General features: G+C 42.5%; 1 long non-coding RNA gene across 1 annotated transcript; it reads right to left on the reverse strand.

Moving 5' to 3' along the window:
- Positions 1-10,558: 10,558 nt before the first annotated feature.
- Positions 10,559-11,956, reverse strand: LOC122053673. The gene is made up of 4 exons (XR_006132294.1): positions 11,608-11,956; positions 11,377-11,513; positions 11,169-11,280; positions 10,559-10,621 (listed from the first exon to the last, which is right to left on the reverse strand). It is a non-coding gene; the product is annotated as an uncharacterized LOC122053673 (long non-coding RNA).

An 11,956-nucleotide genomic window follows, 5' to 3' on the forward strand; every position in this document is an offset into this window, starting at 1 on the left:
AATAGAAATAGTACACCCTCTGATAGTAGTTTGAGCAGGTTAAAGCGCCAGCATCCCAGTTATGTGAAGGCCTCTGTATCTGTTTGAAAATCCCCTAGAGATGGTGCTGGAGGTTAAGCCGAGAGCCACTGTGTAGGCCATTCTACAACTAGGGGAAAACTCAAAAAGAAATATTTTTCTTTCCACTCCGAGTCTAAGGATGGAAGAGAAACAAAAAATGTGGTTCAGGTGCGAGCCTAGAGATGAAAAAGGCCCTCATTGTGACGGTGATGGGTGAAGAACCAGTGGAATAAGCAGGGAGTCCAAGGTATGTCGCACACTTCATAGAGGAGGATGAACCCAGACAAGATCCTCATGGAATTAGGGGTAAGTTGGCCGAGAGGGATCCGTATGTAACAACTCACTTGGGAAACGAAAGGGTGAATGAGGAAGCGGAGGTCGGCAACAACTTGCTCCTTGAAAAAGGTTGTGTACCCTATTGGGGGTGAAGAAACCCGGTGGATCTCAGAAGGAATAATGATGTGAATGGACATAGGAATTTCATAGGTGAAGCAAAGATCGTCCAAGTCCACACCAGTAAAGTTCGAAACTCTAGGAACGTAGCTAGGTGCAGGGGAATCTATGGGATGATGCAAACATAAAACATAAGGGGCAGAGCACAGTCAGCACTGGAAATAAGAGGAAGGCTTACTCTTAAGGCAAAAGTTCAGTAAAGCTGAGGGGAAAGGATATTTATAGCTACCAAGGGGGGCATGGAGGGTCTCGTCATCAACACCCATCAAATGATTTGTATTCAAAGTAGCTGGCGTCGACCATACATATAAGAGCAATGCCAGCCATAGGATCATTCTAGAAAGCTGGGCCACGGGGGAATGTTCGAGAAAGCGAGGATGATAGACATGCTGGGGATAGAGGCTTGTTATGACCTCAGGAATAGGCGACACTATAGTGACTTCTTCTCGGGACTCTCAAGTACCTTGGCTCGCGACCAGGCGAATAGCTTGATTGGCAGAACTTGGTCGCGCGCCCTACAGTAGACTGGCCCGACAAAGTGACTGGTCGGCTCACCCAGTGACCGAATTTGGTTGAGATGTTAAACAAACTAGTCAGGTTGGATGCTCAGTCGAGTAACAAAAACCCGATCGGTCGCAGCCTCGACGCATACATGGAGGCTAAGTCAGCAAAACCACTACAAAAGGGATAAGCACTTAACAAATCATGCAGACATATCTAGTGAGAAATAGCATAGACTATAAGAAAAAACGCTAAACAAACTGTACAATTAGGCATTACAAAAATAGTCTGCCCACACACTGGTCCTAGACAAGGCTCAGATCAAAGGTAAAAGATAGGAAGTGCATATTAATCATCAAAAGATGGGAAGGCATCGTCAGGAAGCTCTCGTAGAAGGCGACCTCTATCCAAGAAATCCTCAAGAGGGGCTAACCGGAGGTATCCTTTCTCATGAAGCAGCAGCAGGGCTCCCACACCTCTGTAGCAGGCCATCCGATCGATGAGACTGCCTATCTTCACTCTAAATACACTAGAAGCAAGATAGGCGGCCTTATAAGCTTCCAAACGAGCAGCCTCACTGGCTTGATAATCTTTTAGCTCGTCCTTGGCCTTATCCGCATCAACTCAGACCAAGGCCAACTCTTGGTGTGTGGTGGCAGCTGTTGGCGCAGCGGCAGGGCTGGTGAGAGGTTACAACGTCTGAAAACTAAAATAAAACCTTTCTGTTCTTTCCAACCAAGATTAGTAGCAATATCATAATTAAAATAAACTGAAATGAACAACTAATTAAAAAGAAAAGAGACAAATGGATTTGACTTGGTTACAACCTAGGTGGTTGTTAATCCAAGGTGGTTGCAAAGCTCTACTAGAAATATCTCCTTCTCTGTAGGTGGAGAAGTCTCTTACACTCTTTTAAATGCTCAAAAACTCTCTAGGAAATTATTACAGTAGTTGTTCTCAAGTTGTTGTATCTTTCCTAAGTCCAGGGGTCCTTTTATAGCTCCTGGAAAATCTTATCTATTGCTTGAGCATGCCTCCAAGAGGCTTGGAAGGCGCCTCCAGCAAGGAAGCGGATAAAGCTTTATCTGCTGCCAAACGGTTACAAAGACTGGGTCAAGGGCGCCCTCAATAAGCATGGAGGGCGCCCTCTATACATCATGGAGGGCGCCCTCTATACATCATGGAGGGCGCCCTCTATATCATGGAGGGTGCCCTCTATACATCATGGAGGGCGCCCTCTATATCATGGAGGGCGCCCTCTATATCATGGAGGGCGCCCTCTACCTGCAGCGTATAAATAGCTCCATCTTTCCTTTGGATCTTTCGCTGCTCCGTTTGCTTGGGTGATTGCGGCCAACTAAAATAGGGTCCACACGAACCCAATTTCCGGCCTTCTCCTCGAGTAAGCTTCCGCTCTGGCTTCTCATCCCTCGAATGTCATGGAGGGCACCCTCTACCTACAGCGTATAAATAGTTCCAGCATTCCTTTATATTTTCCGCTGCTCTATTTGCTTGGGTGATTGCGGCCAACCAAAATAGGGCTCACCCGAACTCAATTTCCGGCCTTCTCCTCGAGCAAGCTTCCACTATGGCTTCTCATCCCTTGAACGTCGCGTATGTTCTTCTCATCCACCGGTGTACTCTTCCGCAGCCCTTTCGTCCCTCAGATGCACCGAGCTCGTCGGCTCCCTTCCCGTGCCATCCTTCTCGCTAGCTGTGTCTTTCACTCGACTTCCTGTGCTCCTAAGCTCCTGCACACTTAGGCATAGGGATCAAAAACCAAGCAGGACTTAACCCAACTTGGTTGATCACATCAAAACAACCACGGGATCAAACAATCTCTCCTTTTTTTATGTGCATCAACCCAAGTTCAAGTTAGGGTAATAATAGACAAGTAGTAATTGCAAGTAAAACATTTTAAGTATAAAGTTTGCAATAAAAGAAATTGCAACACTAATTATGATTTATCAAAGTTCATACCTATAAGATAGAGTTAGAAAAAAAAATCATCAAAATTCATATTTTTAATAAAAAAAAAACCTAACTCCTCCTACTTCCCCTAAACTTGTACCTATTTCTCCCCCTTTGATCACATCAAAAAATAAGGTAAAAATATGAGAATTTAATTTTTTTTTTAAAAAAAACTTTTAAAAAAAACAAGTAAATGAAATTTTAAAATAATTTATAGTTTATGGAGTTTTCCAAAATTTGACAAATATTGACAGTAATTATCTTAATTAATTTCACAAGCTTATCAGTTTGTCAATTAAATATCTAATTCAATAATCGGCTTTCAGGCTTTGGCGAGATACTAGACCTTCTTGATTATTGGATCATCAACCACTTCTAGACAAAGGCTTTTAAAGAATTTAAACATTTAATTTTTTCTGAAAGCCTTAGAAAAGTGTTTTAATCTAAGTAAGACTTTGGAACCCAATATAGGTTCTTTCATATTGGGTTAACTAAGAATTTGGGGGTTGCATATTCTCTGAAAATTTTTCTAAGTTGACCTTGGCAATGTCTAATATACCAATTTAATTTACCATAAATTCTAAGTTTTGATTTTTGAAAGTTATTTAAGCATGCATGGTCATTTTTTAATTTTCTGATTTCTATTTTTAATTTTTATTTTCTAATTTTAGATTATCATACAATTGTAGAGGACATGTTTTTGCTAAATTTAATTTCAATTCAGCATTTTCCTTTTCTAGTTTAACTAGATCTTTAGTAATACTTTTAATAAATTTAAAGGATTGCTTGGGAGATAGAGAATGTACCTCTCTTACCTCAATTTCTGATGCTCCCCCTTCATCGCTGATTTCTTCTAATGATCCTCTCCCTTCATCTATTCTCATCTCTGAGCTAGTCTCATCTTCTTCTTGATGGATTACTGTTAGGGCTAGTCCAGCGTATGCTTCAATTTCATATTCGGTGGATGACGAATCGACCCACGTGGCTTTGAGATTATGTTTGGATTAAGCTGGCTTTTTATTCTTTTCTTTGCCTTTATTCTTCAGTTTCGGACAGTCATCTTTGATGTGCCCTTCTTCGTTGCAATTGTAACATCGGATCTTCCTTTTGTTTTGGCAATCCCTCTTTGTCTGCGATTTAAATTTATTAGACTTAATAAATTTATTGAATTTTCTTACCATTAGGGATGCTTCATGATTCTTTGGAGTCTGAATCGTTGGTTCTTGCTTTTAGGGCAACGTTCTGACTTGGTTCTTTCCTTTGTCCTGCGCACCAAGATTCGTGTAATTCAAAAGTAGAGAAAAGACTTTCTAAAGTACTTACCTCGAGATCCTTGGATATATAGTAGGAGTCTACTATAGTTGTCCATTCAGGTGTTCTTGGGAGCGCATTTAAGGCATACCTTTGTGTGTCCCGATTTGTTACCGTTTCTTCGAGGGTTGTTAGTCTGATGATTAGCTCCTTGATTCTTCCGTGTAGTTGTTCTACTGACTCTCCTTCTTCCATCTGGAGGTTTGTTGGTTGATTCCAGAGCACGTCCCGTCTTGTAAACTTTGTTTCGGAAATTCCTTCATGCAGTTCCAGGAACTTCTCCTAAAGTTCCTTTGCTGAGTCATAGCTGCCGATTCGATTGACTTCCAGGGGCGGAAGAACGTTGAGTAGATGAAATTATTCTTTACCATTCGCCACGAAGTCAACTTGATCCTTCTTCGTCTACTGATATTCTTCTTTGTCTTTTGAAACTGTAAAACCATATTTCATTGTTAAAAGAATTTTGAAATCTGTTTTGAAGAATAACTCCATTCGGTGTTTCCATTGTGCGAAGTCTCCCTCGAGCTTTGGTGGATGAATGCTTGTACCAACCATCATCTTGATCTTGATGCTTCAATCGGCGGTTAGTCCTTCTGAGGCAGTTGGGCTCTGATACCACTTGTTGGCGCAGCGACGGGGCCGGTGAGAGGGTGCAGCGTCTGAAAATAAAAATAAAACCTTTCCATTCTTTCCAACCAAGATTAGTAGCAATATCACAATTAAAATAAACTGAAATGAACAACTAATTAAAAAGAAAAGAGACAAATAAATTTGACTTGGTTACAACCTAGATGGTTGTTAATCCAAGGCGGTTACAAAGCTTTAGTAGAAATATCTCCTTCTCTATAGGCGGAGAAGCCTCTTACACTCTTTGAAAAGCTTAGAAAATCTCTAGGAAATGATTACGGTAGTTTTTCTTAAGTTGTTGTATCATTCCTAGGTTCAGGGTGTTGGGGCAATTTCCCTAGGTCAAGGTTGACCAGTTTGATTAAGCTTGAGTTGAGTCAAGCTTGAGTCAGGATTTGAGTTTTGATGTTTGACAATATAAGGAGATTGCTGGAGCAATCATCCGGTTATGGAGATGGTCAAAGGGTTGACCAGGTTGATGAGAATACAAGTCAAGCAGGTCAGGGTTGACAGGAGACTTGACTGGGAAAGTCCTAGTTGGATGTTAGGCATTTGAAAAGTCCTGGTGAGGAGCCAGGTAACGGGAAAGTCCTAGTGAGGAGCTAGGCAAGGGAAAGTCCTGGTGAGGAGCCAGTCAACGGGAAAGTCCTAGTGAGGAGCTAGGCAAGAGAAAGTCCTAGTGAGGATCCAGGCAAGTGGATGTTGGTGCGGTTAGCACTAACGGTCTAACTCAGGTTTTGATGAATGACAAATCAGGTTAAGTTAGGTTTGTTGTTGTCTGAGACTTTTATCAAGTGTGCAGGAAAAGTCCAGCTAGGTCGACGGGCTGACCGGATAGCTGGCGAGAAGTCCAAGCGGGTCGACGGGCTGACCGGACGCTTGGCGAGAAGTCCAGCTAGGTCGACGGGCTGACCGGATAGCTGGCGAGAAGTCCAGCTAGGTCGACGGGCTGACCGGATAGCTGGCGAGAAGTCCAAGCGGGTCGACGGGCTGACCGGACGCTTGGCGAGAAGTCCAGACGGGTCGACGGGCTGACCGGACGTCTGGCAGGTAAGTGAGGTAAGTCACTGGAGGGGAGTGACTGTGAGGACGCGTTCCCGGGAAGGGGACATTAGGCGTCGATCCGGCTTAGATCCATTTCGGATATCTAAGTCGAGATCGTGACTAGATTCCGGTCTCGGAAAGACGGAATCTAAGTCATACTTTTTCTCATCTATAAAACTGTGCTAACATTCTTTTGCTGCAGGGTACATTTGCCTCGGACTAACCTTTTCTTGCAGGAGAAGGACTTTCCGGAGAAGAGGGGTCCGGGCGCCCGGAGGGGATCCGGGCGCCCGGAGGTCCGGGCGCCCGGAAGGGATCCGGGCGCCCGGAAGGCAAATTTCATCCAGCCGAGTCGTCGCCACGTGGAGCATCATGGTTTGTGCAGCTACGTCACATTCCAGGCGCCCGGAAGGGATCCAGGCGCCCGGGACAGCATATAAAAGAAGCCTCAGGCAGAAGCTTCAGGATCAATCATCTACTGAGAACTTTCGACTGCTGGTCCCGCTGCTCTACGTTCCTGCGACGCTAACAAAGCTCCGACAAAGTGCTTCTTCGTTTTTGGTTAATTTTCTTGTCGGTATTACTTTGTTTCATTAAGCATTTCCTGTATTCATTTTGTAATTATTATCGAATTGCTAGTGATTGCCCAACGAAAGTGGTCAAGGACCACGGGCCTTCGAGTAGGAGTCGTCACAGTCTCGAACGAGTAAAAACAACCGTGTCTACTTTACTTTTCCGCTGCGCTAATACTCTATATTTTGAATCGATATTCACCCCCTCTATCGAACCTATCGGTCTTACAAGTGGTATCAGAGTAGTCGCCTCGATTTGGTGCAACCACCAATCGAGCAGGGTGAAATATTTTCTAACTCCAAACTGATATTATTATCGTTTTGGAAGATTTTTTTCGTTACACTTAGAGTTTCTATTTTTTCCCGCACTACTAATCCAAGACGAAGTCTTGGAATTTTTTCTAGTTAATTTAGTGTGTGCAAGATAAGATGTCTCAACAAGAAGGCTTCAGCACAGTTCGTCCTCCCCTATTCAACGGGGATGATTTTTCATACTGGAAGAGAAGAATGGAGGTCTACATGAAGACAGACTACGACCAATGGATGAGCGTCACAAAGGCTTATAAAATTCCAGTAGACAACTCCGGGAAAATAATAGACCCTGAAGAATGGACAAATGATTTAAAGAAAAAGGCATCAATTGAAAACAAAGCCATCAACACTCTACACTGCGGACTAACACGAGAAGAACTGAACCGGGTCGGACCGCATGAAAACGCTAAGGAGCTCTGGGATAAACTGATCGAGCTGCACGAAGGAACAAGCGACGCGAAGGTAACAAAAAGAGATTTGCTGTTAAATAAAATTTTTAATATAAAAATGCAGGAAGGAGAAACGGCAAGTCAGCTCCACGCGAGGATCAAAGATATCCTCAACGGTCTCCACGCGATAGGACACCAAATGGAGAACCGAGACTTAATAAGGTACGCGTTAAATGCTTTTCCACGAAATAATTTGTGGGCATCAATTGTAGATGCCTACAAAATTTCAAAAAATTTATCTAAATTAAAATTGGATGAACTCTTTTGTGAATTAGAACTTCATGAGCAAACTAACGCCGGGGTCGAGAAAGGTGTAGCTTTAATTGCAGGTTCCTCTAAAGAAAAGAAAAACAAACCCGAATCTGAAGAAGACTCCGATCAAGACTCTGAAGACGAAGAACACCTGGTGAACCTGGTAAGGAAAATGTTCACCAGGAAAAAGAGAAACTTCAGCAAACAGGATCTTCAGAAGATCAGTTCGCCAGCCGACTCAAGAAATGTCACATGTTTCGGATGTAACAAAAAGGGGCACTACAAGAACGAATGCCCAAGATTGAAACTTGACAAACCAAAGTCAACAAAGAAGAAAGCCCTCAAAGCAACATGGGACGATTCCTCCTCAGACGAATCGGAGGGAGAAAGGCAAAAGCACCAAAGTCACCTCGCGCTGATGGCTCGCGAAGCTGAAACGGAAGACGAATCAGAGGAATCGGAAGACGGGTCCGAACCCGAATCGAGCCACGAGTCCGCACTCGTTTCCGAAGGTTCCGAAGAGGTATACCGAAACTTAAATCATAAATTCTTTAGAATTATCTCGTGTTTAAATAAAAAATTAGTTAAATTGGAAAATGAAAATAAATCGCTTCTTGAGGAAAATCAAAACCTCGAGGAACAATTAAAAAATTCGAATTCAACTCAAGACCGAACACTTGAGGAGGAGAATTTATCATTAAAAAGTGAAATTAATAAGTTAAAAGAATTGTTGGAAAAATTCACAACAAGATCTAAAAATTTAGATTTAATTCTAAATAACCAAAAGGCATGCTATAATAAAACCGGGCTTGGATATAAGTCAAAATCAAACAAAACCTTTAAATCATTATTAACCCAACACAAAGCAACTAAACAAGCTTGGGTCCCGAAAGCGTGCTTAACCACGCAAGTAGGACTTAATCAATTCTATATACCTAAAGATAAAATACATTATATAAACTTGAATAAATCAGATCAAAAACTAAAAAATAAATTTAACTTAAAATCAAAATTCAAAACTCAACAAAATTTAGACTATCACCAAGTTGATTATAACTATAAAAAGAATCGACACAAACCCAAAATCTAAATTAATGGCCAATAATTCAGGGGGAGGCTCCAGAATAGCTGGTGTCACGCCCCCAAAGGAGTCCCTGCCAGACAAAAATCCGACAGCATCTCCCCTGTACCGGTGACAATATGAACCATCACTACAAACCAAATATACATCAGCCACATGCGGCTGGAATATTTATATACACAACCACGCAGTTATAATAACAGCTCATACGGCTGGAATGAAACAATCACAACCACGCAGTTATATATAAGACAGCCCACAGGGCTGTACAAAACAAACCAACACAGCGGAAAACGAAGAAAACGGAAAGCCCAATACAACACAATCAACACACTGCTAGCCGGCTAGGCTTTATACAACAACCACAACAACACATACATCAACACACCAAATACAACAAATATCGAATGCAAATAAAGATATACCAAAACCCGAAACGATCGTCGGATGTGACGTAGGACCCGGCAGACAGGATACCCCGAGCGACACTCCAACCATCTACCTGAAAACATAAATATATACATGCGGTGGTGAGTATAGGTAACTCAGCGGGTAATAGAAAAGATAGTGCATGGTCTATACATAAAACATGGAGATCACAAGTATACAGTCTCAGTAGGGAATAAGAACATGATCATACTATCATAATCAATGCAGCTAAACATACCTGACATAATAACCTGACATAAACTGTACAAACCACAACTAACATAATGACAGATACATACCCACTCTGGTACAATGATCAGTAAACTCACCGGATCTGCAACAGATATACCCGTGACACCTGTGCAATATAAGTACGACTGCATATACATGTAAAATAAATGACATGTATGCAGCATGGCAACCAAGTGCAACAATCATATCTCAAACAAGTGCAACAACGACAATCACATGCAACTAGTAACTACTAGGCATGTATGCAAATGCAGATGCACCGCGCATCAAATGCAAGAATAATAACTGCGTATACATGCTCCATGGTCACCCCCGCCACCTCTCCGAACACCACGACCCCTGTATGGCCGAGAGGCTTGGGTCTGTGACGACTGTACTACCCTCCAGCCCACTATATAGTGGTCGAGGCGGACAGTCCGCTAGTAGCTATCTAGCTACATAGCATCAGGGTCCCTGACTGCTCACAACGCCGGATCTCACTAAACCTCGTGACCGGGTGGCACGACAGAACCAGCTCTAGCTACCACTACCCATGAGTGGCCGAGTGTGCGGCGCTAAACCAAACCAACTGATGACTCTCTCACCACAAGGGAGACAATGGTCATCAGATGCAATGAATGATGAACATGATATATATATATAATCATCATCCATGCAACAACCCCAAACCTCATAAATACCTCCAACATGAGTATAATCGTCATGATACCTCCACGTATCCCACCAAACATATGTACACACTACACATGTATAATCAACCAAAAATCTTCAATAATCCCACCAGACACATGTACACAAAAGATAAGTACAATCAACATGTATCCTCCAATAACAATACAACAGACATGTGTATATACTCTAAACATACAATCAACACAACTCCTCCAAAAGTACATGACAAATACGTATGTACACACCACATGTAAATGTACGGTCAACAAGATAACTCCTATGACACATACCCATCTAAGTATAGTCCACATCATATACCCAATCAGCATGGGAATACCAACAACCCGACAATCCCTACAAGACATACTCTACACGTGTAATCACAACAGAGTAGATATCAAGAGTAGAGACTGTATACGAATTAAATAGATCATCACAAGGGTCAAGCATAAGTATCATGCAGGAAAAACAGCAACCGATCATGATATAAGGTAAAGTAGCCTAATTCATCCAATAATAACCATGCACTAAGTTTCAAAGAAACTATAAAGAGGTTAAGGAAGAAATACCCGCCTTAGATATAGATCGTGCCAAATATAGCCCCCACGTCGAGATGCTTGCCTCGAATCAAAATCCTGCATAGATTAATATATATTTTATTTAGCTAAACTCATATGAATTAAATAGCTAAATACAATTCCTAACCCAATAGGATCACCTACTCAAATAAGCTCTCTAATCAATCCCCCAAAACAACACATCTTAAATCCAACTCACATAATTCATCATCAATCAAACACTAATCCAACTCATCATAAATCCTTCCAATCATAAACTAAACATCCCACACCTAATAATCAATCTAATGATCTCAATGACAAACATGAAATCATGATATTCATCCACCCTACATAATCCATCATTTAATCCAACACATACCAATAACAATCATATTTAACTCTACCCAATGACCCAAATCCAATACAACTTGAATTTAAATTTCTACAACCCATCTCTACTAATCCAAACCAATGTAGAAATGAAATCACCTCTAGAAGTAAAACTTTTAACCTTAATCCACAATAATTCGTCCAAACCAACTTATCAAACCCATAATCAACTCAACCTACATCACCCTAATCATCTCAAACATAGACATGTAATAAATCTTCAAAAACTCACCTAAAACCGGATGAAATTTTGTTGACCCACAGTTGAAGAGCTGGAATTGTAGGCTGCTGGAAACTCCTGACCGAAACCCTAGTAAACATGCTGCCCCCTTCAATCCAACCTCCTAATCCATAATGAACACTCCACCTCATCTCATTGGATCGGATCAAGTGAAGAGTTCAAACAATGGAAATCAAAGATCACAACACCCTAATCTTACCTCTTCCTCACAGCCCCCCTTCTGTTGATCCTTTGCCAAGATCATTTCCACTAGCAACCAGATGAGTCGCTGGACCAAAGCACAACACCAGACACAGCTCCGTGCAACCCCAATTGATCGGAGTCGAAGGTTGAAACCTAGGGCACAGGTCCGAAAAAGAAAGGGTCAATACAGAGAAGAAACCTATCCTAGCTAAACCTTGAATCCACCAAAGATCCGACGATGCCTTACCTCTAAGATCACTCCTCGGTGGCGTCGCTCGATCCAAATCCAACGAGAAGGGAGACGCGGAACGCTCTGTGAACAACTCGTGGAGGAAGAACGAAGGGTCGATAGGCTAGAGATGACACGGATCGAGTACCTGTCGTGCCCTAGCCGCCTCGCTGTCGACACTCGGCCGCATAACTCACCGGACAGAACCCCTCGGCCGAAGAAGATCTAGGCTCCGCCGTGCTCCAGCAAGCTCCGGCGAACGAGGATGATCGCCAAAGGAGAAGCTCTGCTCCCGTCGCCTCCAATTCGCCCGCGAGAGAGAGAGAAGGCAGAGAGGGGAGATCGGGGAAGAGAGGAGGAAGGCTCG

The sequence above is a fragment of the Zingiber officinale genome, chromosome 3A (assembly GCF_018446385.1).
Source record: "Zingiber officinale cultivar Zhangliang chromosome 3A, Zo_v1.1, whole genome shotgun sequence".
NCBI classification, from domain to species: domain Eukaryota; kingdom Viridiplantae; phylum Streptophyta; class Magnoliopsida; order Zingiberales; family Zingiberaceae; genus Zingiber; species Zingiber officinale.